Consider the following 22,588-nt stretch of genomic DNA (forward strand, 5'->3'; position numbering starts at 1 on the left):
TGAATGCATGGAGAGCACATTGTGTCCAAAAAGTAGGCACTTCACAGGGGCACTGGAGAAGGAACAGGTTATTAACAGTGGGCAAAGACAAGCTACTAAACACCCAACACTGTTGCCATGTAACGACCTCTGAAACAATCCCTCTTAAAGAGGAAATCATCTTTGTGTATCCATAAAGAGGGCAGATGGGCAAAGCCCCTTCAGTAATGCTGCCAGCTTCAAAAGCCTATTTTGCACATCCTGAATGCTTCCTTCTTAAGACTTTGCTGGGTGCAAGCATTCTACTGTCCAAAAGCTGTCATTGAGAGCCCTGTTGGTTTGGTGGCAATAAAGTTCAGAAGCAATTGCAACAAACCTCCCTTCCTAGTTGGCCTGGATGCTCACGATGCTTATGAAGCAGCACCATGAGGCAAGCAAGGTGAATGGATGCCTCCAAGCCCTTGTTCGTTTATCACACTGTTCTGTTAGTAACAACCATGAGACTTGAAACCAACAAGCTCAAGCTCAGCACTCGCATGGTTACTGCGGAGGATGCATAAGAAGCACAAAAACAGAAAACTGAAGGGAAAGGATAAAGCACCATTTAACACTTAGTATTGCTACAGCCCACCCCCTACTTATATTTTGTCTGGTCGTGCTACATCTATTTACTATATATAGGCATGAACTTAGGTGATGTTCCCAATCAGTGTCCAATATTTATATACGCTATGTGCTGGTTCAATGAGGTTCGAAACACTGCAATGGAAGCTTCAAGTAGAAAAGGTGCCTGGAAGAAAAAAAAAAGCTGTGCAGCAACCATTTTGGCAACATCTTGTCCCCTTAATAAAAATTGTGCTTTCATATCAACTTGAGGCCTCCAGTTTAGAGTAAAGTACCAGTGCACTTATGAACAATGAATCAATTCTCAAAGAGCATGTGCAGTCCAGCAAAAAGCAGGGGCAAGAATCTGCATTGCGCTCCTGCATTGAAGGTGAATAACACGTACCATAATGGCGAATGTGCTTTAGTAAGCTTAATTGCAATATTAATTTGTAATGTACAAAGAATTGTCAACGAAGCTTACCACGAGCACAGATGCACTTGCAAATTATGTCACAATTGAAAGTAATGAGCACAGTGTAAACCTATGTGCCCTTTCCACTCTTAGTATGCTTTACTGCATGATGTTTATTTACGCCCCTGTATTGCGGTGTAGCAAGCTACAAAAGAAACGTTGCATAATTAGGCTTTTTACGATTATCTTTCTCGCAATTCACTATTATTTCGCGGTGAAGCCTAAGCAATCTACTGCGGTGAAGCATACTAAAAGTGAAAAGGGGCCACTGTCACTGGACATAATAAGAGTTCTTTAATCATACACTCGCGAACCCGCCGCCTCTCAGGTCAACTAAGAGGACATACTAATTCTGGCTGATAGCGGCCCCCTCCCACTTCTAGTATGCTTCACTGCGTAACTAAAACGTACTGCGGCGAAGAAGCCGTACATTTGTATTGAGTCAATAAACAAATGGTTTTTACAACAGTACAGAAATAAACGCGCACCATGCATCAGTCTACCACACGGAAGAGCGTCGCAACATACGGTAGCTGATTCACACAGGCCGTGTAGCCCACTTATCAGTCGTAAAGGGTATTATGGGTAATTCAAAATTTTACACGCATATGTGTTTATGTTTACGTTCGCACTCCTTGCGTAATAAGACTCCCAGAACTTCCACAATAGAAAAGTAATTTACAACACACAAACGCAAAGAACACTATATGTCTCGTTTTCAACTCGGCCGTCATGCAAATGACATATAGCGCGGAAAAACGTGAACATGCTGTGTGTTAGCGTCGTAAACTTCATACTAGGCAAGGAGCTAGCACACCACAGTCCCGCGACAGCCGCTAATGAGACCAAGACGGGAGCACATGTCTGTGAACGCGCAAACGGAGCCACTCTGCTCCTCCGCCACCCCCACTGCACCGCTGCACCACTCGTTTCAAGCACAGCACACCAAACACACATTCAGCGCTGAACAGTGGGCGGTCGACGCAGTTGCATTTACATGACTTGCAGCGAGCAGCACATGCCTCGATGTCCGTTAAGCAAAGTCGGACACGGCGACGCCACACCGCGGTTCGCAGAACTTCGCTGCCGAGGTGCTAGGCCACTTCGATATTTTAATTGTCACCACCGCCGGGTTCTCAAGAAAGCACGGGTCACACAACGCAGATTCTGTAGTGCCAGAGCTCATCGAGGCCAAAGCCGCATTGCCGCACCGCCACTACTCACGGCTTTCCGCCAAGTAACACAGAACCTACAAGCAACACACGAGCAACGAACGCACGATTACATGAGCAATGTTGAACAACGCGCGGTCCAGAGAACGATCACGCCGAGGACGAACACGCCACGGCGTCGCTCGGCGCCAGCATCGCGCCTTCTCAAAAATCCCTAAACGATGCTGTCTCTAGGCATCTAGGATCAGGTCACGTGAGGGATTTTTGTACGACAAATAGACGCACGCCGCGACTGCTGTTCCTGTTACCATGACAACGTAAGCAATCTTGTGAGCCGCCATTTTGCTAGTGCATCGCCCCCCTGTTAAGGCCATAACTAAAGGGGACCTTGGCGCTAGCGTCGAAAGAGCGTCTGCTCGAAAACCGCGAATGGCAGCCATGCGGAGATTCACCCCTGTGATAGTGATTCAAGTCCGATTGGGGAGAGTACTGCCGCAATATGTTGCAATGACCAGTGATGTGAAGTCAGGAAGTGCTAGGGGATATTTGCGCGAAGTGGGTGATTCACTTCGTATGTTGCGTGATCGGTTTTCCTTGGAATATCTGTGGTCTGTGAAAAGAAAAACACTGTATAAAGATTTAGTTGACACAATGTTGCCAATACCATTGCAAATGTCTGTAAACTGGGGAGGGCAAGGAGATGACGTATAGAAACGAGTAAAAAAATGCCAATTAGACCCGCTCTAAAAACATTTTTCTTTACGCTACAAACACACACGCTACCCGTAAAAACATGATTAGACGAAAAAGGAATTTATCTGCCATGGACAGTAAACTGCTTACTTTGCAAAAAAAAAAAAAAAAAATACCGACGATCAAACATGTTTTCATCGATTGCTGGGATCCAATGGTTCATTGGGATGCTTAGAACGTACACTTAAAAATTAACTATCGATTACCCCTCTTGGTATTAAGTATTTACCTACAGATAACGGAGGAGTTCTTTACGATATGTTCATGCCCCTTGGCCTCCACAGTCTGAGGAAAACGAGAATGGTAGTGCTGCATGTAGATGTCGATACCCGTTCAACGAGAATCAACTTCATAGCGAGTGTCCCGCATATTCGGGAAGTATATCGGCCCCAGAATGAGCCTCCTGAGTGGGTGGCTATTCTCGATGATTTGACCAAGCTCAAGAAATTTAAATATACAATGCTAGCCGAAGTGTGGTTGACATGTTTTAGCGTTTAAATGTGTACTTCATTTGGACTGCAAACAGGCGACAAAGAAAAAGAAGCTTCCCGTGGTATCATTCTGCTTCCGGCTCCCGAGCTGAACGGATCGCGGGATCATGAGCTCCAGTGGAGCGGCTTATGCGGCTGTTAGCCGCGGCAACAGGCTTTCGACATCGGAAGATAAGGACTACCAGATTATTTTGCCTCGTCTACCTACAGGACGCATCGTGTTAAACACAGTTTTTTTGCACGGCGACACTCGTGTTCGCCCGTTTCGCGTAGAGGATTTTCGGGACGCGCTTCAAGCTCTTGGTATGCTCTCTGGCGTCGTCGCCCTTGGAGCGTACCAAATCAACCACGTATGGGCTGTGACGATGAAGACAGCCGAGATGGCCCAAAAGCTGGCTGCACTGAAGGAGCTTCAGGTCAAGGGGCGTCGCTGCCTGGTCATCGACCCTAAAGAACAGCAGGTGAAGCTTCGTCTTCACTGGCTTCTTCATGGTGTGGATGATGAAGACGTAAAGACTGCGCTGGCTTCCTTTGGCAAAGTCACGGAAGTAACCCGGGAGCGCTGGCGGGTGGATGGCGTTTCCGACAAGGGCTCGACGACCCGAGCTGTGCTGCTGCAGCTGAAGGCTGGACTGAAAGTCGACGACCTGCCCCACCAGATCCGCGTCGCCGGCGAGCTTGCGCTGGTCGTAGCCCCAGGTCGCCCCATGCAGTGCCTGCGCTGCCGGGGCTCTGGTCACGTTCGTCGAGAATGTAAGGTTCCCCGTTGCTCCCGGTGCAGGCTTTTCGGACACAACGACACGGACTGTGTACGTTCATACGCAGCAGCCGCGGGGTCGGCGGAGAGCGAGCCGTTGACATCAGACCACATGATGGACGTGACCGAGGCCGAGGATGCGGCCAAGGGAGCTGGAAGCGGCAATGCGGTGGCAGAAGCGAGCGGGACGACGACGCCGACTAAAGGAGGACCGAATAATGTCCCTCCTCCCGACGAGCCAGAAACCGCACTAATCAGCGTCAGGGTGACCCAGACAGAAAATGAGAGCCGCCAGCCGGCTACAGATACTACGGAGGCAGCGGAAAACGACAACGCGACCCCTGCTAGCGCCCGCGTCGAAAGCGTCTCGGCACCGGTGAAGAGGTCCCTGCAGCAGGAGGAGAAAGTGGACGGAAAGGCCAGCGGTGACTCCGAGGCGCCGCCAGCTAAGACGCTACCCGGCAGGCGCTCCACCCTCAAGCCTAAGCCTAACCTGGAGGCTGACCGTAGGCTCACCCCGAAGCCGACCAAAGACGAACTCGGACGACGGCCACCGGATGGCCACGGAGGCGTCTAGCGGTCAGCTAGACGTTAAGGTGAGCACCATGCTCCGGGCCTTCTCCCCTCCCGTTTAAATCAGTAATGGCTACCAACCCGTCGCTTAGCCTCGGCACGCTAAACGTTCGAGGTCTGGCCGCCAAAAGGAAACAGAGTCAGGTGTATCGACTGCTAGTGGACCACGACCTCGACGTTTTAGCAGTGCAAGAAACCAAGGTAGACGGCGAGGAGGAGACCGGGAGCATGGTGCAAAGGTTCACGTACAACTACTATACGGTAGTGAGCCACGCCTTAGGGACTTCGGCGGGGTGTGTCTTGTTCGTGAGGAAGCTTCCAGGCCTGGTTATAGACGGTTACTTCTCGTGCTCTTCCGGTCGACTTGTCGTTTGTGATTTCAGCTATTGCGATGTCCAATGGCGCGTGCTGTGCATTTATGCGCCTAATACGGTGCAAGAAAGGGTAAATTTCTTTTTGAACTTGAGGCACCACTTGTCTGTGCACAAAACGATAGCCTGTGTTGGGGACTTCAATTGTGTATTGAACATCGAAGACAGGTCTACGCGACGCGTAATTTACGACAAAAGCAGCGATATCATGGCGCAGATCATACATGAATTTGAATTAGAGGATATCGCTCAGTGTTTCGGGGCTGACCGAGAAGTGAAGTACACCCACTTCCAGGGAACAAGTCATGCACGATTAGACCGTATCTACCTGTCATATCATTTAGTAGAAAAATGCCAGTGCTATGCAGTTACTGCCGTATCCTTTTCTGACCACTGCCTGGTAAAATGCAGGGTGGGCCGCAAAAAAGAACGAAACGAATTCGTCTGGGAACTGTGGAAAATGAATGCTGAGCTTCTACGGGACGATACTTTTAACGAGACGGTAGTGAATGCTCTGAATTCTTTTGGAAAAGACAGTTCTATGAAATTGGGCGAGGAATGGGAGCTGTCGAAACAAACTATTAAAATCAAGGCAATTGAAAGAAGTAGCGTACTACGATATGAAGAGAAGGCAAGAGAAAGGGATTTAAAAACATTACTGGAAAAATTCGTGACGCTCGAATGCATGCAACCCGGAGCTTATCAAGAAGATATGCGTGCTATTAAGAAAAAGCTCGAGGTTTTCGATGAAGAGCGTTATCGAGGTGCGCTCGTGCGCGCGAGAGCAGAAAGACTAGCATGCGGGGAAATGCCTTCGAAAAGAGCACTGGGATTAGAAAAAAAGCACTCCAGACGCAAACAGATTGAGGCCATCGAATATAACGGGCTGGTAGTAACTGATACGAAGAATATAGGGCGTGCCTTCTTTGAACATTTCCAAAAGCTTTTCGCATTCAGGCCCGTCAACATGCAAAGTTTCAAGGACTTATTTTTGCAGCGAATGCCACAGCTGTCGAGTGACGTTAAAGAAACGTTGGAAGGACAAATAACTGAACAGGAAGTGATAAAGGCCATCGAAGACCTGAACCCTGGCAAGTCACCAGGTCCAGACGGTCTTTGTGCCGCTTGGTACAAATCGTTCAAAAGCCACCTAGCTCCTATCTTGACCGCAATTTTCAATGAAGCATACCAAATGAAAATATTTCCACCATCTTTCGGCCAGTCCCATACAGTACTAATACCTAAAACAGAAGAGACCGAGAAGCTCAAGCAACTTTCCTCCTATAGACCCATAGCGCTTACTAACTGTGACTACAAAATACTGATGAAGGTGCTGGCACGGCGTATGCAGTCAGTCATTAAGGAAGTAGTCGGCCCACACCAAACGTGTGGCATTCGCGGAAGAACAATCTTCACTAACATTCACAAGTTGAAGTGTGTGCTGGAGTGTTGTGATGCCATGTGTGATGCAGTAGCGATCCTCCAGCTTGACTTGGAGAAAGCGTTTGATTGCGTTTCTCACGAGATATTGCTCACCATCCTTGAACATGTTAATTTTGGCCACATAATCACTGAGGGGGTGACCATGGCGTACCGGAGTTGCTATACGAGACTTATAATTAATCAAAGGCTGGGGGCCCCCATTAACGTGAAGCGCTCCGTTCGCCAGGGTTGTCCACTCAGCCCACTCCTGTTTTGTGTTTACATAGAAACGCTATGTCAGGCCATCATTGAAAATGAATACATTAAGGGATTTTGCCTCCAAGCAGCAGAGGTGAAGTTATTGGCATATGCTGACGATGTGGCCGTATGTTGTAAAGATACGCAAAGTGTATTGAACGCTGTGAGTATCGTCAGACTGTTTGGTAATGCCACTAATAGCTTCGTGAACTGGCAGAAATGTTTGGGGTTTTGGCACGGGGGATGGGCGTCCACCCCAGACCACTTTTCGAACGTCACCTGGGTCAAGACGCCAGTTAAGTACCTTGGCGCACCCCTTGATGCCTACAAGGACAGTAGCGAGTACTGGAAGGAGCGGACAAAAGAAATAAAAGAAAAAGCCGACCGATGGAACGCCGGTCACCTGTCAATGTTCGCGAAAGCAACAGCGTGCAACATGTTTCTCGTAACAAAGATCTGGTACGTAATGCAGGTCCTACAGTGCTCTCGGATTAATGTGCAGAAACTGCACCGCGTGTTCGCTGTTTTCGTGTGGGCATCGAGCTGGGAGCGATGTAGCCGAGATAATCTCTTTCGGCGCGTGAAGGATGGTGGTCTGGGGTTGGCGCACCTCTTCTTGCGTCAACTAGTAAACAGGTTCTTCTTTTTTCGAGACACAAATGACCCATTTCTACGCACCGCTATCCAAATGAGGTTGTCAAGATCACTTCCCGAATTCGTTGTAGGCACCGAAATAATGCCAGGACCAGTTCGTGGTTTCTTTAGGGAAATAATTCAGAGTGTTTCCTTTTTGCGTGTTCGTTTTTCTAGTGCATATTTGTGGAGTGTAAAACGGAAAACGTTATATCGTGATTTATGTGACAGTGTATTGCTGGTACCCATGTACAGAGCCCTGTACAGTGGAGGCCCAGGCCTAGATGTATTGAAAAGGGTGAAGAAGATGCCAGTTCAACCAGCCACTAAATCGTTCTTCTTTAAATTACACACCGGTACTCTACCTGTTAAAATCTTTCTTGAACAACGTGGGTTCTACATGCCATGGGGAACCCACTGCCTTATATGTAAAAAAGCAGAAAGCATAGATCATGTCTTCATCCACTGTTGGGAAGGGGTCTTTTTCTGGGACGTGTTACAAAGGACTCTAAAAAAAGAGCTACCTATAGATCCCCACGGAATCAGGTTTCTGCCAGTATATGACGACGAAGGTTTCCCGTACGACGTCATCATGCTTACGGGCCTCCACTGTTTATGGCGCACAAGAATGGCGGGCTACCATTGTGACCCGGATGCCCGACCAGCGCGTGTATACTTCCGGGAATGCATGCAACGGTATGTGGAAGTGCAGAAGTTGCAACAGCCTGTTCCTGAGTGGCTGTCGAGGGTTGAACCCCTTACAGCACTAAAGGAATTTTAATCCGACAACGTCGTGCCACAGTAGCGGACGGCAACGAATGTAAATATTACTGTTCTTTGTTCCGTTTGTGTATTCATTCGTTTTTGCTTCTTTGGTCATTGTTTATATCATTTAAGGAATGTGTGTTGTGGTGACATGTCGAGGATTGGCAATAAAGAAAAAAAAAAAAAAAAAAGCTTCCCGTGGTATAGTGGTTATCGCGTGCGCCTCACACACGCAAGTCCCCCGGCTCGATCCAGGGCAGGAACAGTGCAACAAATTTTTTTCTTTTCTTTACAATCGCGTATACGCAAAGCAAAAGAGGGATAGAAATAACCCAATCCAGGCTTGTTTCTAGTACTGTAGTGGTCATCACGTGATTCCACTTCCAGCCACCGCCGTGAACGGTAGAGAAATGTTTCGCTCCTCTGGGGCGGTGCCAGCGGCTATGTCTGGACGTGGAAACTGGAATGCATCCAGTGCTAGCCATCATTATGAAATTATTTTACCTGCTCTACCAACCGGTGGTATTGTTTTAAACCCTGTATTTCTTCATCCGGATGTTCGTGGAACACCCTACCGTCTAGAAGATATTCGCGATGCACTAGGTGCTTTGGCAGTGCTCCCTGACGTTGAAGCGTTAGGGGCATACCAAATGAACCACGTGTGGGCGGTGACGCTGAAGATTACGGAGGCTAAGAATAGGTTGCTTTCTGCAACTGAAGTATCCGTGAAGGAGCCCCGTTGTCTCGTCGTAGATCCAAACAACCAAGGTGTTCGACTAAAGCTGCATTGGGTCCTCCATTATGTGGACGACGAAGACATGCGGACCACATTTGTACCCTACGGAAAAGTCACCGAAGTCGCAAGAGAGCAATGGCGAACGGAAGGGTTATCGGACAAAGGCTCTACTATGCGTATTATCAGTCTTCAGCTCAAGGCAGGCTACATGAAGGAAGACATCCCACATAAACTACGAGTAGCAGGCGACCTGACGTTAGTCGTAGTGGCTGGAAGAGCTCCTCTGCCTACAGTGTAAAGGGACTGGTCACATACGACGCGAATGTCGTGTTCCTCGGTGCGCGCTGTGCAGACGTTTTGGCCAGGCTGAGGAAGAGTACGTGAAGATTTATGCAAAGGTTACAGGCCGATCTGCGTGGGACGACAACGCAGACCTACAAATGGATGAATCGGAAGCTGAGGATGTTGCCACCAGCAAGACCAGACAACCCGAACAAGAGGAAATGCCCCCTTCGCCCCATTCGCCCAACGTGAACAAAGGGAAAGAGGATAACGGTGAGCAAGTTGTACAACCTGCGCCGCCTTCTGCGACGAAAACCAGTGCGTCCAACAGTTCAGCAAAAAAAAAAACAACAACATCAAGAGCCAGTCAACGCCTCTGGAGTAATCTGAAGATGTCGACATGTAGGATTCGAAGACCGGTGCAGGGAAGAGAACACGTGAGGCAACACCAGCAGCAAACGCGGCCTCAAACGAGCCCACTGCCGGCGAGCCGCCCCCTCATGCGGCCCAAGGGCGCCGCACGAGCCTCAAGCCAAAGCTCAACGTACCACTGGACCGTCATATTCTGGGGGGCTCGTAGCCCCCTGGTTCAATGAACCCCGGGTCAGCTTCCTGGTTCAGACGCTACACATGCTAAAATTGGGCGAGGACAAGCTAAGGGCCTGGAACCCCAGTATCTTCTTTCTGAGGCACTCGTGGTGTGTTGGCCCGTGACAACTGAAAATAGAAAAGCTTCCAGTGAAATTTTTCAGCCTCTCACAGAACAAGGTGCGCGACATGCGACCTGTTTGATCATTCTCATAAATGGTAGTAAAACTTGATGCACCGCTTAGTATAGGCACGTTAAACGTGCGGGGACCCGCCGTGGCTGCTCAGTGGCGGATTCCACTTCCGGCCACCGAGCGTGACGGACGTGTAAATCATGGGCTCCGTAGGAGCGGCTTCAGTGGCCCAGACGGGCCGCGGTAACAGGATTTCTTCCTCGGACGACGAGTATCAAGTTGTTTTGCCTAGTCTGCCAACAGGGCGTTTTGTTTTGAATACCGTTTTTCTACACTGTGATATCAGGGCCCGCCCATACCGGGTGGAAGATTTTCGGGATGCGCTCGCTCAGTTATCGCTCCTGCCGGAAGTGGCTGCTCTCGGGGCCTACCGTATGAGCCATGTGTGGGCCGTGACCTTCAAGGAGAGCGACGCGGTGAAAAAAATTGTCAGCGTTGGAGAGCTGCAGGTCAAGAAGGGCCGGTGTCTCGTCATCGACCCCGCCAACCAGGACGTACGCCTGAAAGTGCATTGGCTGCTGCCCAGCGTTCCTGACGAGGACGTACGTTTTGCCTTCGTGCCGTTTGGAAAGGTCACCGACGTCGTCCGCGAGCGCTGGCGGGTTCACGGCGTGGCTGATAAGAACTCAACAACAAGGCTGGTTACGCTGAAGTTGAAGCCGGGCGTAAAGCTCGATGACCTTCCGCATCAGGTGAGCGTCGCCGGCGAACTGGCTCTCGTGGTTGTGCCGGGCAGAGCTCCTCTCTGCCTACGCTGCCGCGGCACGGGCCACATTCGTCGCGAGTGCCGTATTCCACGGTGTGGTGCCTGTCGACGCTTCGGTCATGAGGACAGCCAGTGCGAGCGCACGTACGCTAGCGTCACCGGACCCGTTGGCAACGAGGACAACTCCGCCCTACTCATGGACGAGGCGGACATGGAAGACACGTCGTCCGCGGCGGGTGAAGCAGCTGACGTCGTGGGAAAGCCGGCGGTGCGGCTTGAACAGGAGGAGAAACAAGTCGCTCAGGCTGTTGTCACAGGACACCAACAAGCGACTGCAGAGGGTACCGCGGCCATGCCGAATGCTGAAGAGAAAACCCCACCTGAGGCGGAGGTGACCTCCTGCCTCGTTGAACCTGAAGGCATGGACACCCTTACCGGCCCAACTACCCAACCGACGGGGAAACGGCCCCACAACCAGACCGTTAGCCGGACGGCGAAACAGGACGGCAGCGGCGGAGACGAGCCACCGCCCAAAGCGCCAGGTATAAGGAGGTCGACCTTGAAGCTTCGGCCGAACGTTACGGTCGATCCACGGCAGGCGGGTAAACCGCCTCCGTAATTCCGTGCTGTCTAGTTCGAGTAGGGTTGGGGCGTTGGTGAGTGCAATGGCCGTCATCCTGAGAGCTAGTTTTACGGAACCTTGCCAGGAAGGGGGGCCCAAGTTGCACTTGAGTGCCCTTTCCGGAAGGTCGAGCGGCGTCTCCTTTAATGGCATTCCATGCGGTTATCGGCGCACCTTTATGAGCGCTCATACCTGTGTAACTGTGATGGGCACCACTCTACCGTGTAGCCATGGCGGTTAATGTCGAAGGAAGGCTACGTGTATCTACGTTAAATGTACGAGGGCTCAGTGTAAGAAGACGGCAATGTCAGCTAAGTCGTCTCCTCTTGGATAATGACTTACATATAGTAGGAATCCAAGAAACGAAAATTGAGAGCCAAGAGCTAACCGACAGAATGGTGTCCAATTTTAGAGCTCACTTTGACGTGTGCGTTTTTCACGCGGTTGGTGGGTCAGGCGGCTGCGCTATATTCCTAAGAAATAATTTTGGCATTTGTGTGCAGTCAGTGTTATCGTGTGAAACTGGGCGCCTCTTAGTGGCTGATTTCTGTTTTGTGGATGTGTATTACCGGGCTATTTGTATCTATGCGCCGAATATTGAAACGGACCGTCGATCCTTCTTTGAGCGTCTTGAAGCGTACGTAAACTGTTCCAAGGTCGTAATACTGCTGGGTGATTTTAACTGTGTTTGCTATGCTGAAGACCGAGCAAAATGTTCACGCGTTCGTGATAAGAGTGCCGAATTTCTAAAGGCAGTGCTGCATGATTATGACCTGGAAGATGTGGGTAGTTTTTGCCAGCGGTACTCGCCCGCGATTTACCCACTTCCAGCGTGATAGCCACGCTCGATTAGACATACTATACGTGTCAGCCGAATTAGTGCCCTTATGTTGTGAATATGATGTGCAAGCTGTAGCATACAGTGATCACTGCTTGGTAACTGCCACGTTCGGGAAAGGACAGAGCAAACGGCCCTTTAACTGGGATCTCTGGAAAATGAATGCGCAGTTGTTGAATGACGATGCTTTTGTCGATGCTGTAGCGAAGGAACTAGAAAACCTGACTTCAGCCAAGCCATTAAGCTTTGCCATTCAATGGGAAGAATTTAAACAGAAAGTAAAAACAATGGCCATTGAAAGAAGTGTCATTCGACACAACCTGAAACAAGCAGAAACAAAGCTTCGCCAGCAACTGCAATTTTTTATTAGCATGAAAAGTGTCGAGCCTGGTGTGTATGTTAACGAATTAGAGGAAGTGAGAACTCAACTAGAAAGGATAGATACAGAAAAATACAAAGCAGCACTTGTGAGATCAAGGTCTGAGAAGTTGTGGGCGGGAGAAACTCCAACGAAACGAGCTTTATCAGAAGAGAAAAAGTACGCTTGTCGGAAAGAAATCCGCCAGCTAGCTAAAGGCAATCACATTACATCCGACAAAATTGACATCAAGCAAGGGATCGCCGATCACTTTAAAGCAATTTTAGCTCATCCGCCGAATCCTAAATGTAGCTACCAGAATGAATTTCTGTCGCTGATGCCAAAGCTCGATGAAGAGGTCAGGACACGGCTGGAACTGCCAATTAGCCTGAGTGAGATAGAGTGCGCAATAGACGAGTTATCCATCGGTAAAGCACCTGGGCCAGATGTCTTGGGGGCCACTTTCTATAAAACCTTCAAGTCTGCATTGGCCCGTGTTCTTCACGAAGTTATCGGCGAAGCGTATGAGCGAAAAAGATTGCCCTTGTCATTCAGAACCTCGCATATCGTGCTAATTCCGAAGAGTGATGACGAGGAAAAACTTTTGTTGCCAGGGTCATATCGCCCGATAACTCTAGCCAATGTCGACTATAAAATATTCACGAAAGCTTTGGCCAAACGACTGCAAAGTGTGATTAAAACATTGGTAGGGCCGCACCAGACTTGTGGCATTAAAGGCCGCAGCATCGCAACGAATGTACACACGGCTCGAAGTGTGCTTGAGTGCTGCGATGTGATTGGCGATCACGTCGCGATGATGCAGATCGATTTGGCAAAGGCTTTCGACCTCGTCTCGCACAGGCCTTTGTTCTCCATACTGGAACATGCGAACGTTGGCAAAGTCATAACGGAAGGCGTCATGATGGCGTACAGAGAATGCTTAACGCGCATCATTGTTAATGGGGAGCTCACCGAATACGCTTCTTACCGATTGATAACGCCGAGGATGTCCCGTATGACCTTATTATGATCCTGAGCCTCCACGCTATGTGGAAAACTAGATTGCAATTTCAAAATGGAGACATTGTTGTTCGACCGGCTCGGGAAAACTTCATTGAGAGTGTTGTGTGTGTAAGAGATGCTTTCAAAGCGCTGCCTGATCCACCACAATGGATCTCCTTATTTGATGAATTAGCGTTGTGAAGAAGATTTTAGTACCGTGTTGGCCAAAGTGTGGTCCACACGTTTTATCTTTGTAAACCTTGATTGAGTACGTCGAAGTCGGCAATAAAGAAAAAAAAAGTGGTTGCTCAGTGGCTATGGTGTTGGGCTGCTGAGCACGAGGTCGTGGGATCGAATCCCGGCCACGGCGGCCGCATTTCGATGGGGGCGAAATGCGAAAACGCCCGTGTGCTTAGATTTAGGCGCACGTTAAAGAACCCCAGGTGGTCAAAATTTCCGGAGTCCTCCACTACGGCGTGCCTCATAATCAAAGTGGTTTTGGCACGTAAAACCCCATCATTAAAAAAAAAAAAAAAAAAACGTGTGGGGCCTTTCTGCAAGGCGTCGAAAATACCAAGTAAGCCATCTTTCACTGGAAAATGACCTCGACATCGTAGCAATTCAAGAAACCAAAGTCGAAAGCCAAGATCAAACAGATCGCATGGTAGAACCTTTTACTCAACGCTACTGTGTATGTGTGTGTCACGCAGTAGGCTCGTCCGGAGGGCGTTCCTTGTTACTACGTAGCTCCCTGAGAATCGTAGTAGAGACCGGGACTGTGTGGAAAACTTGGCGGTTAGTTGTTTGTGATTTTCTTTTCTCTGCTTTGAAGTGGCGGGCAACATGTTTGCACGAGAAACATATTGAGAAACCGAGCGCTCAGCTTTTTTTGAAAACCTTGGATCCTTTTTAAATTCCGCAAGAATCCTTCTAATGCTAGGCGATTTTAACTGAGTGTGTGCTGCAGCCGATTGAATAAAGAATTAACCGGTACGCAATAATAGTGCCATGAAATTAAGCTCGATAGTTCAGGATCACTGCCTAGAAGATATTGGTCATATGGCAGCTGGCGGAAAACGGCTACAGTTCACTCACTTCCAACGCACAAGCCATCCACGCTTGAACAGATTATACGTATCTGCAAATAGTGCGCCGCTGTGCCAATATTACAACGTAAAACATGTTTCATTCAGTGATTACAGTTTGGTTATGTTTCCTTAGGAGCAAAGCACAAAGGGTCGTCATTCAGTTGGACACTTTGGAAGTTTAAGGATGAGCTTTTGGACAATGATAACTTTGTGTGCAAAGCATAACGAAGCATACAAAGACTACTGTTTAAAACGGATAGCTTCATGGCTGAATGGGAGCTGTTCAAACAAGATGTTAAGATGATTGCAATCGAGAGGGCATGCGCACTACGCCGCAGCGGAAGAAACGCAGAAAATGTGCTCTGTAGTCAATTCAACTATTTGCTGAACGCAGAAAGCACACAACCATTGGCATTAAATAATGAAATTAAAGATGTCAAAAACATACTGGAAGCAATAGATGTCGAAAGATATAAGGGAGCCATTGTTCGCGCTCGTGGCGAAAGACTGTGGTTGGGAGAAACGCCCAGCGAGCGCTCACTAGCGGATAAGAAAAGTTATGCCGTAAAAAATGAAACAAAAGAAATACAGTACGAGGGTGTTATTACAAAATACCAACGGATAATTGAACTTGCTTTTGTAGAGTACTTTAAAGATGTGTTAGGTCATAAAATTGATATTGCAACCAGCTTTGAAAATGAGTACCTTCACTTAATGCCAAGGTTAGGCGATGACGTGGAGACGCGCCTTGAAGCAGATATTACCGTACGTAAATTTGAAGACGCAATTGATGAATTATCCGTAGCCAAATCTCCCGGCCCGGATGGCTTCAGCAGTTGTTTCTACAAAGACTTTAAAGTGGATCTGACGAAAGCCCTGCATCATGTAATAACCGAAGCATATAATAAAAATGCAGTGCCCCTATCGTTCAACTGTTCTCACGTGGTATTAATACCCAAGAGATATGACCCAGTTAAACTCCTATCGGACTCGTCCTATCGACCGATAAGCTTAAGAAATTTAGATTACAAAGTATATATGAACCGCATTGCGATGGAGGCGAAATGCGAAAACACCCGTGTACTTAGATTTATGTGCACGTTAAAGAACCCCAGGTGGTCAAAATTTCCAGAGTCCCCCACTACGGCGTTCCTCATGATCAGAAAGTGGTTTTGGCACGTAAAACCCCATAATTTAAAAATATATATGAAAGTTCTAGCAAAAAGATTACAAACCGTGATCACAGTTTTGGTAGGACCCCACCAAACATGCTCGATATTTACTAACATTCATGTTACCAGAAGTTTACTTGAATACTGCGATAACTTTTCAGAACGGGTAGCAATGTTACAGCTTGATCTAGAAAAAGCTTTCGATCGTGTATCACGTCAAATTCTTTTTAGTCTTTTGGAGTATATTAATGTTGGGTTTGTGATTGCGACTGGTGTGAAAATGTGTTACACTCACAGTTCAGCTAACATAGTTGTAAACAAAAGTGTCAGCGAAAGTTTCAAAGTTCAGTGTAGTATTAGGAAAGGGTGTCCATTATCATCATTATTGTTTGCAATTTTATCGAACCTTGCTGCTTAAATATTATTAATAATGAGACAATATATGGTTTCAAACTACTCGCAAATGAAGTTAAAATACTGTGTTATGCTGACGACATAGCAGTCTTCTGTGGCGATAAGGAAAGCGTTAAGGAGACGGTTAAAGAAGCAGAACTTTTTTGCTCGCTCACGGGCAGTATGATAAATTGGAACAAATGTTTAGGCTTCTGGCATGGGCCGTGGCAAAACACCTCAGATTATTTCGCTGGCATGAAATGGACTGTGAAACCTGTCAAATATCTCGGAGTGCCCATAGAACATTCTCGCGATACTACGCAATACTGGAACGAGGAAACCAAACGTGTTAGGGAACAAACAGATAAATGGGGTGGGCAGGATTTCTCCGTTTCCGTGCGTGCTACAGTTTGCAACGTGTTTTTAGTCGCGAAAGTGTGGTATGTTCTTCAAGTGCTTTGTATGTCTCGTACCGACGTGCAGAAGCTGCACAGAGTCTTTGCAGTGTTCGTGTGGCGTTCAACATGGGAAAGATGCCGCAGAACTAGTTTATTTCGATCAGTCCGTAGCGGGGGACTAAGTTACTGTCATTTATTTCTCAAACAAGTTGTGTAATGATTTATTTTTTTGCGCGACCAAAATAACGAATTTCTGCGAACAATTTTACAATTATGAATAATTGATGTTTTCCTGAATTAATTGTATCAAATTTCACAAAAAAGGGAGTGTTCGCGGCTTTCTTCGTGAGGTCGTTATATCTTTTCGAATGCTAAAAGTGAGATTCTCAATGGAGTACCTAAGTAATGTACCTAAAAAGCGTTTATACAAGGATGTGATTGATATTAGGTTGCCAGTGCCCATATATCGTGCCATGTATTGTGTAGGCTCGGAAGGAGACGTGTTTAAACGTGTTAAAAGAATAACAGTCCGCTCCTCAGTTAAGACGTTCTTCTTTAAGCTCCATGCCAATACCTTGTCAGTTAAACCATGGTTGCAAGAGAGAGGAATGTTGGTACCGTGGTCAGTTAATTGTCTGATTTGTCCAAAGCTTGAGACAATCGAACACATCTTCTTAGACTGCAGGGATGCAATATTTCACTGGGACGGCTTGAAGAGAACGCTGAAAAAAGAGCTGCCTATATGACCCCCTACGGTATCCGCTAAATCCCAGTTTAAAAAGAAAACGAAGTTCCCTATGACATGATTATGACGCTGAGCCTACACAGCATATGGAAAACACGAATGACCGTACGAAATCCTGGTGTGGACGCCAAACCAGCCAGAATATATTTTATTGAAAGTGTTTCGCAAATAAGAGCCGTTTATAAATCTCAGGCTGAACCACCAGACTGGTTAACTGTATTAAATACACTGGTAACCTTATAGCGTTTTTAACACCTGCATTTCGAGAACTAGATGTAATGCCTATTTAACACTTTGTTTTGTTCTTTCCTTGGTATGGTGAATGTGTATCTGTCATAATCCGGCAATAATTAAAAAATGTGTACTGGTTATCACGTGCGCTTTACACGCGCAAGGCCCCCGGTTCGATCCCGGGCTGGAACAGTGCATTACACTTTCGTTTTCTTTGCGATCGCGTAAACGCAGAACAAAAGGGGGCGACAAATCGCCCAATCCGTGCTCGGTTCCCGTGGTGTAGTGGTTATCACGTGCGCTTTACACGCGCATGGCCCCCGGTTCGATCCCGGGCGGGAACAGTGCATTACACTTTTGTTTTCTTTGCGATCGCGTAAACGCAGAACAAAAGGGGGCGACAAATCGCCCAATCCGTGCTCGGTTCCCGTGGTGTAGTGGTTATCACGTGCGCTTTACACGCGCAAGGCCCCCGGTTCGATCCCGGGCGGGAACAGTGCATTAGACTTGTTTTCTTTGCGATCGCGTAAACGCAGAACAAAAGGGGGCGACAAATCGCCCAATCCGTGCTCGGTTCCCGTGGTGTAGTGGTTATCACGTGCGCTTTACACGCGCAAGGCCCCCGGTTCGATCCCGGGCGGGAACAGTGCATTAGACTTTTGTTTTCTTTGCGATCGCGTAAACGCAGAACAAAAGGGGGCGACAAATCGCCCAATCCGTGCTCGGTTCCCGTGGTGTAGTGGTTATCACGTGCGCTTTACACGCGCATGGCCCCCGGTTCGATCCCGGGCGGGAACAGTGCATTACACTTTTGTTTTCTTTGCGATCGCGTAAACGCAGAACAAAAGGGGGCGACAAATCGCCCAATCCGTGCTCGGTTCCCGTGGTGTAGTGGTTATCACGTGCGCTTTACACGCGCAAGGCCCCCGGTTCGATCCCGGGCGGGAACAGTGCATTAGACTTTTGTTTTCTTTGCGATCGCGTAAACGCAGAACAAAAGGGGGCGACAAATCGCCCAATCCGTGCTCGGTTCCCGTGGTGTAGTGGTTATCACGTGCGCTTTACACGCGCAAGGCCCCCGGTTCGATCCCGGGCTGGAACAGTGCATTACACTTTCGTTTTCTTTGCGATCGCGTAAACGCAGAACAAAAGGGGGCGACAACTCGCCCAATCCGTGCTCGGTTCCCGTGGTGTAGTGGTTATCACGTGCGCTTTACACGCGCAAGGCCCCCGGTTCGATCCCGGGCTGGAACAGTGCATTACACTTTCGTTTTCTTTGCGATCGCGTAAACGCAGAACAAAAGGGGGCGACAAATCGCCCAATCCGTGCTCGGTTCCCGTGGTGTAGTGGTTATCACGTGCGCTTTACACGCGCAAGGCCCCCGGTTCGATCCCGGGCGGGAACAGTGCATTACACTTTTGTTTTCTTTGCGATCGCGTAAACGCAGAACAAAAGGGGGCGACAAATCGCCCGATCCGTACTCGGTTCCCGTGGTGTCATTCTACTTCCGGCCACCGAGCGTGACGGACGCTGAATCATGAGCTCCGTTGGAGCGGCATTGCGGCCCTTGCTAGCCGCGGTAACAGGAACCAAGAAGAAGATTATCCTTTCGTTTTGCCACAACTGCCAACAGGACGCATCGTCACCAATACGGTATTTCTGCATGGCGACGTGCGAGCACGGCCTTACAGAGTCGAAGATTTCAGGGACGCTCTTGCTCTGGCCGGTATGCTGCCGGAAGTTGTTGCACTCGGTGCCTATCAGATTAACCACGTCTGGGCGGTTACCATGTCCAATGCAGACGCTACCAAGAAGCTACTAGCCTTGAAGGAAATGACAGTTAAGGGGCGTCGCTGCGTCGTAGTGGACCCACGGGATCGGCAAGTGAAGTTACGCCTTCATTGGCTTATTCACGGTGTAGCTGATGATGACGTGCGTATAGCGCTTGCCGCTTTTGGAAAGGTGGTAGACGTGCAGCGTGGGCGTTGGCGCGTTCCGGGAGTCCACGACAAGAACTCGACCATCCGGACGGTGCTGTTGAAGTTGAAAACTGGGTTGAAGTTGGAGGACCTACCCCACCAGGTACGGGTCGCTGGAGAACTTGCACTAGTGGTTGCTCCGGGTCGCCCAATGCAGTGCCTTCGCTGTCAGTGCTCTGGACATGTCCGGCGAGACTGCAAAGTACCCCGGTGCACGATATGTCGGCGATATGGACACGAAGACGGTCAGTGCTCGCGGTCCTACGCCAAAGCTACTGGGCAAGGTATGAACCAGTACACCGAGAAGCATGTGATGGATGTGACCGAAGCCGAGGAGGCAGCGAAAGGAAGCGGGGACCTGGAAGCCCATAAGGAGCAGACCAGCGAAAAGACACCGGAAGGCAAGCAAAGCAAGTCGACAACGGAGGCTACAGCCAAGCCGCCAGCAGCAGAGACCGGTCTCACAACATCACCTGCGCCCGCGGACGACGACACAATGGAAAGCAGTCAAACAGAAGGCTTCGACGCTGAGTCAACTAAGACGGGTATGCCAAACAGCCAGGCCTCCAATCCCAGAATTAGCCCGACCGTCAAACGACCGCTTGAAGGAACTGCCGACCAGCAGCCGCCCACGGGGAGACGCCCCAGCCTTAAACCACGGCCAAATGTCAAAACGGAGAGGAAGGCCACTCCCGAGCTGCCGAAGCAGCACCAAGACACTGGGCAACCGGGCGGATCCGAAGGCGTCTAGCGGTACGCTAGACGTGCGAGGTAAGCGTCATGCTTCGGGTCCTACAACCTCGATTGAAAAAACATGGCACGCAATCTGTCGTTTAGTTTGGCAACTTTCAATGTTCGAGGCCTGGCCGCAAAGAAAAAGCAGAACCAAGTGTATAGATTGTTGGCGGACCACGACCTCGACATTTTGGCCGTGCAAGACACAAAAGTTGAAGGGGAGGAGCATACCCGAAGCATGATGCTTCGCTTTACGTCTCGTTATTATGTGGCAGTGAGTCATGCGGTGGGCAAGTCAGCGGGATGCCTACTATTTTTGAAAAAAGTTAACGGGCCTTGTTGTAGATCATGTTCATTCATGCTAAAGTGGCAGATTGATCGTTGTTGATTTTCATTACAGTGAGGTTAACTGGAGAGTAATATGTGTTTACGCGCCGAACGGTACAGATGAGAGGCACAGATTTTTTCTTGGCACTGCGCAGTATCTGAGTAAAGACAAACATGTTCTTATGCTGGGAGATTTTAACTGCGTTTTGAACACTCGAGACCGAAGCAACGAGCACGGGCATAAAGATAGAAGCAGCCAGCTATTGTCACGGTTAATTGCAGAACATGATGTAGATGATGTAGCAGAATGCCTTGAAGGAGCGAGAGAAGTGCAGTTTACGCATTTTCAAGGACTGAGTCACGCTCGCCTTGACCGTATTTATGCGTCGATCGAGATATTACCATTGTGCACCCAGTATCATGTAGAACCCGTGTCGTTCTCGGACCACTGTCTAGTTAAATGTCTGATGGGAAGCAAGGAAAACCAAAACACATTTTCATGGGATTTGTGGAAAATAAACGTAAAGCTCCTGAGCGACGAATGCTTTATTCAAGCTGTGAAAGAGGCGATAGACGACATGAAAACAGAACGGATGCCCAGTGTTGGCGCACAATGGGACTTATTAAAGCAACATGTCAAAATGAAAGCCATAGGGCGATCTAGCTGCCTTAAGTATGAGGAAAAAGTCCAAGAAAGAAATTTAAGAACGATGCTCGAAAGGCTCGTTAAGCTTGAGTGTCGAGAGCCGGGCAAGTTTAAAGATGACATCCGTAGCATAAAACAGAAACTCGAAGTGATGGACGAAGAACGCTATCGGGGAGCGCTCGTGCGGGCCAGAGCCGAGGCTTGGGCTGCCGGGGAGACGCCCACAAAGCGAGCGCTGGGAATCGAAAAGGCCCATGCTCGCCGCAAGCACATCGACGTGATAGAGGAAAACGGTGTTGAGATAACCGATACAGAGAGCATAGGCCAAGCGTTTTTTCGGTTCTATGAAAGGCTGTTTGCCCATAAATCAGTAGATGTGGAAGGTTTTAAAACAACATTCTTAGAACGCATGCCGCGGCTGTCAGAAGAAAGAAAAGCAGTTCTCGAAGCACAGATATCAATAGCAGAAATAAAAAAGGCGATAGATGATCTTAACCCTGGCAAGTCGCCCGGGCCGGATGGTCTGTGCGCGGCTTTTTACAAAGCATTCAAACATGACCTTTCCTCTGAGTTGAAAGATGTCTTTGATGAGGCACTTGAGTTGGGAACGTTGCCTCTGTCATTCTCCCAAGCACATACTGTGCTCATTCCAAAAACAGAGCAAAAGGATAAGCTAAGACTTGTGACCTCATACAGACCAATTTCATTAACTAACTGTGATTATAAAATATTTATGAAAATATTGGCTGGCAGACTTCAGACAGTTATAACGCAGATTGTAGGATCCCATCAAACCTGTGGTATTAAGGGTTGCTCTATTTTTACTAATATTCATTCTATGAGGTGTGTGCTTGAGTGTTGTGATGCCTATCGGTCGGCTGTACGTCGCAATCCTTCAGCTTGACCTAGAAAAGGCATTCGATTGTGTACCTCATGCCATTTTGTTTGCCATACTTGAACATGTTAATTTAGGCTCAATCATCACAGACGGTATATCCATAGCGTATCGAAACTGCAAAACGCGACTCATAGTCAACAACAGATTGGGGGGCCCAGTTGAGGTCCAGCGGAGTGTGCGTTAAGGGTGCCCAGCGAGTCCGCTCTTATTTTGTATTTATATTGAAACGTTATGTCTAACAATTATTGAAAATGACCGGGTTCATGGTTTCCGATTACATGCGTCGGAGGTAAAGCTCTTGGCGTATGCTGATGATATAGCTGTGTGTTGTACGGAAAAAGAGAGTCTTCTGGAGGCTGTTGCGGTAGTAAGAAGGTTTGGGGAAGTGACGGGAAGC

At 48.5% G+C, this 22,588-nt stretch overlaps 8 non-coding genes across 8 annotated transcripts; all 8 read left to right on the forward strand.

Moving 5' to 3' along the window:
• The first annotated feature begins 17,876 nt into the window (after nucleotides 1–17,876).
• TRNAV-UAC (transfer RNA valine (anticodon UAC)) lies at nucleotides 17,877–17,949 on the forward strand. The gene has a single exon. It is a non-coding gene; the product is annotated as a tRNA-Val (tRNA).
• Nucleotides 17,950–18,028: 79 nt separating this feature from the next.
• On the forward strand, nucleotides 18,029–18,101 carry TRNAV-UAC (transfer RNA valine (anticodon UAC)). The gene has a single exon. It is a non-coding gene; the product is annotated as a tRNA-Val (tRNA).
• A 77-nt stretch (nucleotides 18,102–18,178) lies between these two features.
• On the forward strand, nucleotides 18,179–18,251 carry TRNAV-UAC (transfer RNA valine (anticodon UAC)). Its single transcript has one exon. It is a non-coding gene; the product is annotated as a tRNA-Val (tRNA).
• A 79-nt stretch (nucleotides 18,252–18,330) lies between these two features.
• Nucleotides 18,331–18,403, forward strand: TRNAV-UAC (transfer RNA valine (anticodon UAC)). Its single transcript has one exon. It is a non-coding gene; the product is annotated as a tRNA-Val (tRNA).
• Nucleotides 18,404–18,482: 79 nt separating this feature from the next.
• Nucleotides 18,483–18,555, forward strand: TRNAV-UAC (transfer RNA valine (anticodon UAC)). Its single transcript has one exon. It is a non-coding gene; the product is annotated as a tRNA-Val (tRNA).
• A 79-nt stretch (nucleotides 18,556–18,634) lies between these two features.
• On the forward strand, nucleotides 18,635–18,707 carry TRNAV-UAC (transfer RNA valine (anticodon UAC)). Its single transcript has one exon. It is a non-coding gene; the product is annotated as a tRNA-Val (tRNA).
• Nucleotides 18,708–18,786: 79 nt separating this feature from the next.
• TRNAV-UAC (transfer RNA valine (anticodon UAC)) lies at nucleotides 18,787–18,859 on the forward strand. Its single transcript has one exon. It is a non-coding gene; the product is annotated as a tRNA-Val (tRNA).
• A 79-nt stretch (nucleotides 18,860–18,938) lies between these two features.
• On the forward strand, nucleotides 18,939–19,011 carry TRNAV-UAC (transfer RNA valine (anticodon UAC)). The gene has a single exon. It is a non-coding gene; the product is annotated as a tRNA-Val (tRNA).
• The last annotated feature ends 3,577 nt before the right edge of the window (nucleotides 19,012–22,588 follow it).

The sequence above is a fragment of the Dermacentor andersoni genome, chromosome 1, assembly GCF_023375885.2.
Source record: "Dermacentor andersoni chromosome 1, qqDerAnde1_hic_scaffold, whole genome shotgun sequence".
In the NCBI taxonomy this organism is placed as follows: Eukaryota; Metazoa; Arthropoda; class Arachnida; order Ixodida; family Ixodidae; genus Dermacentor; species Dermacentor andersoni.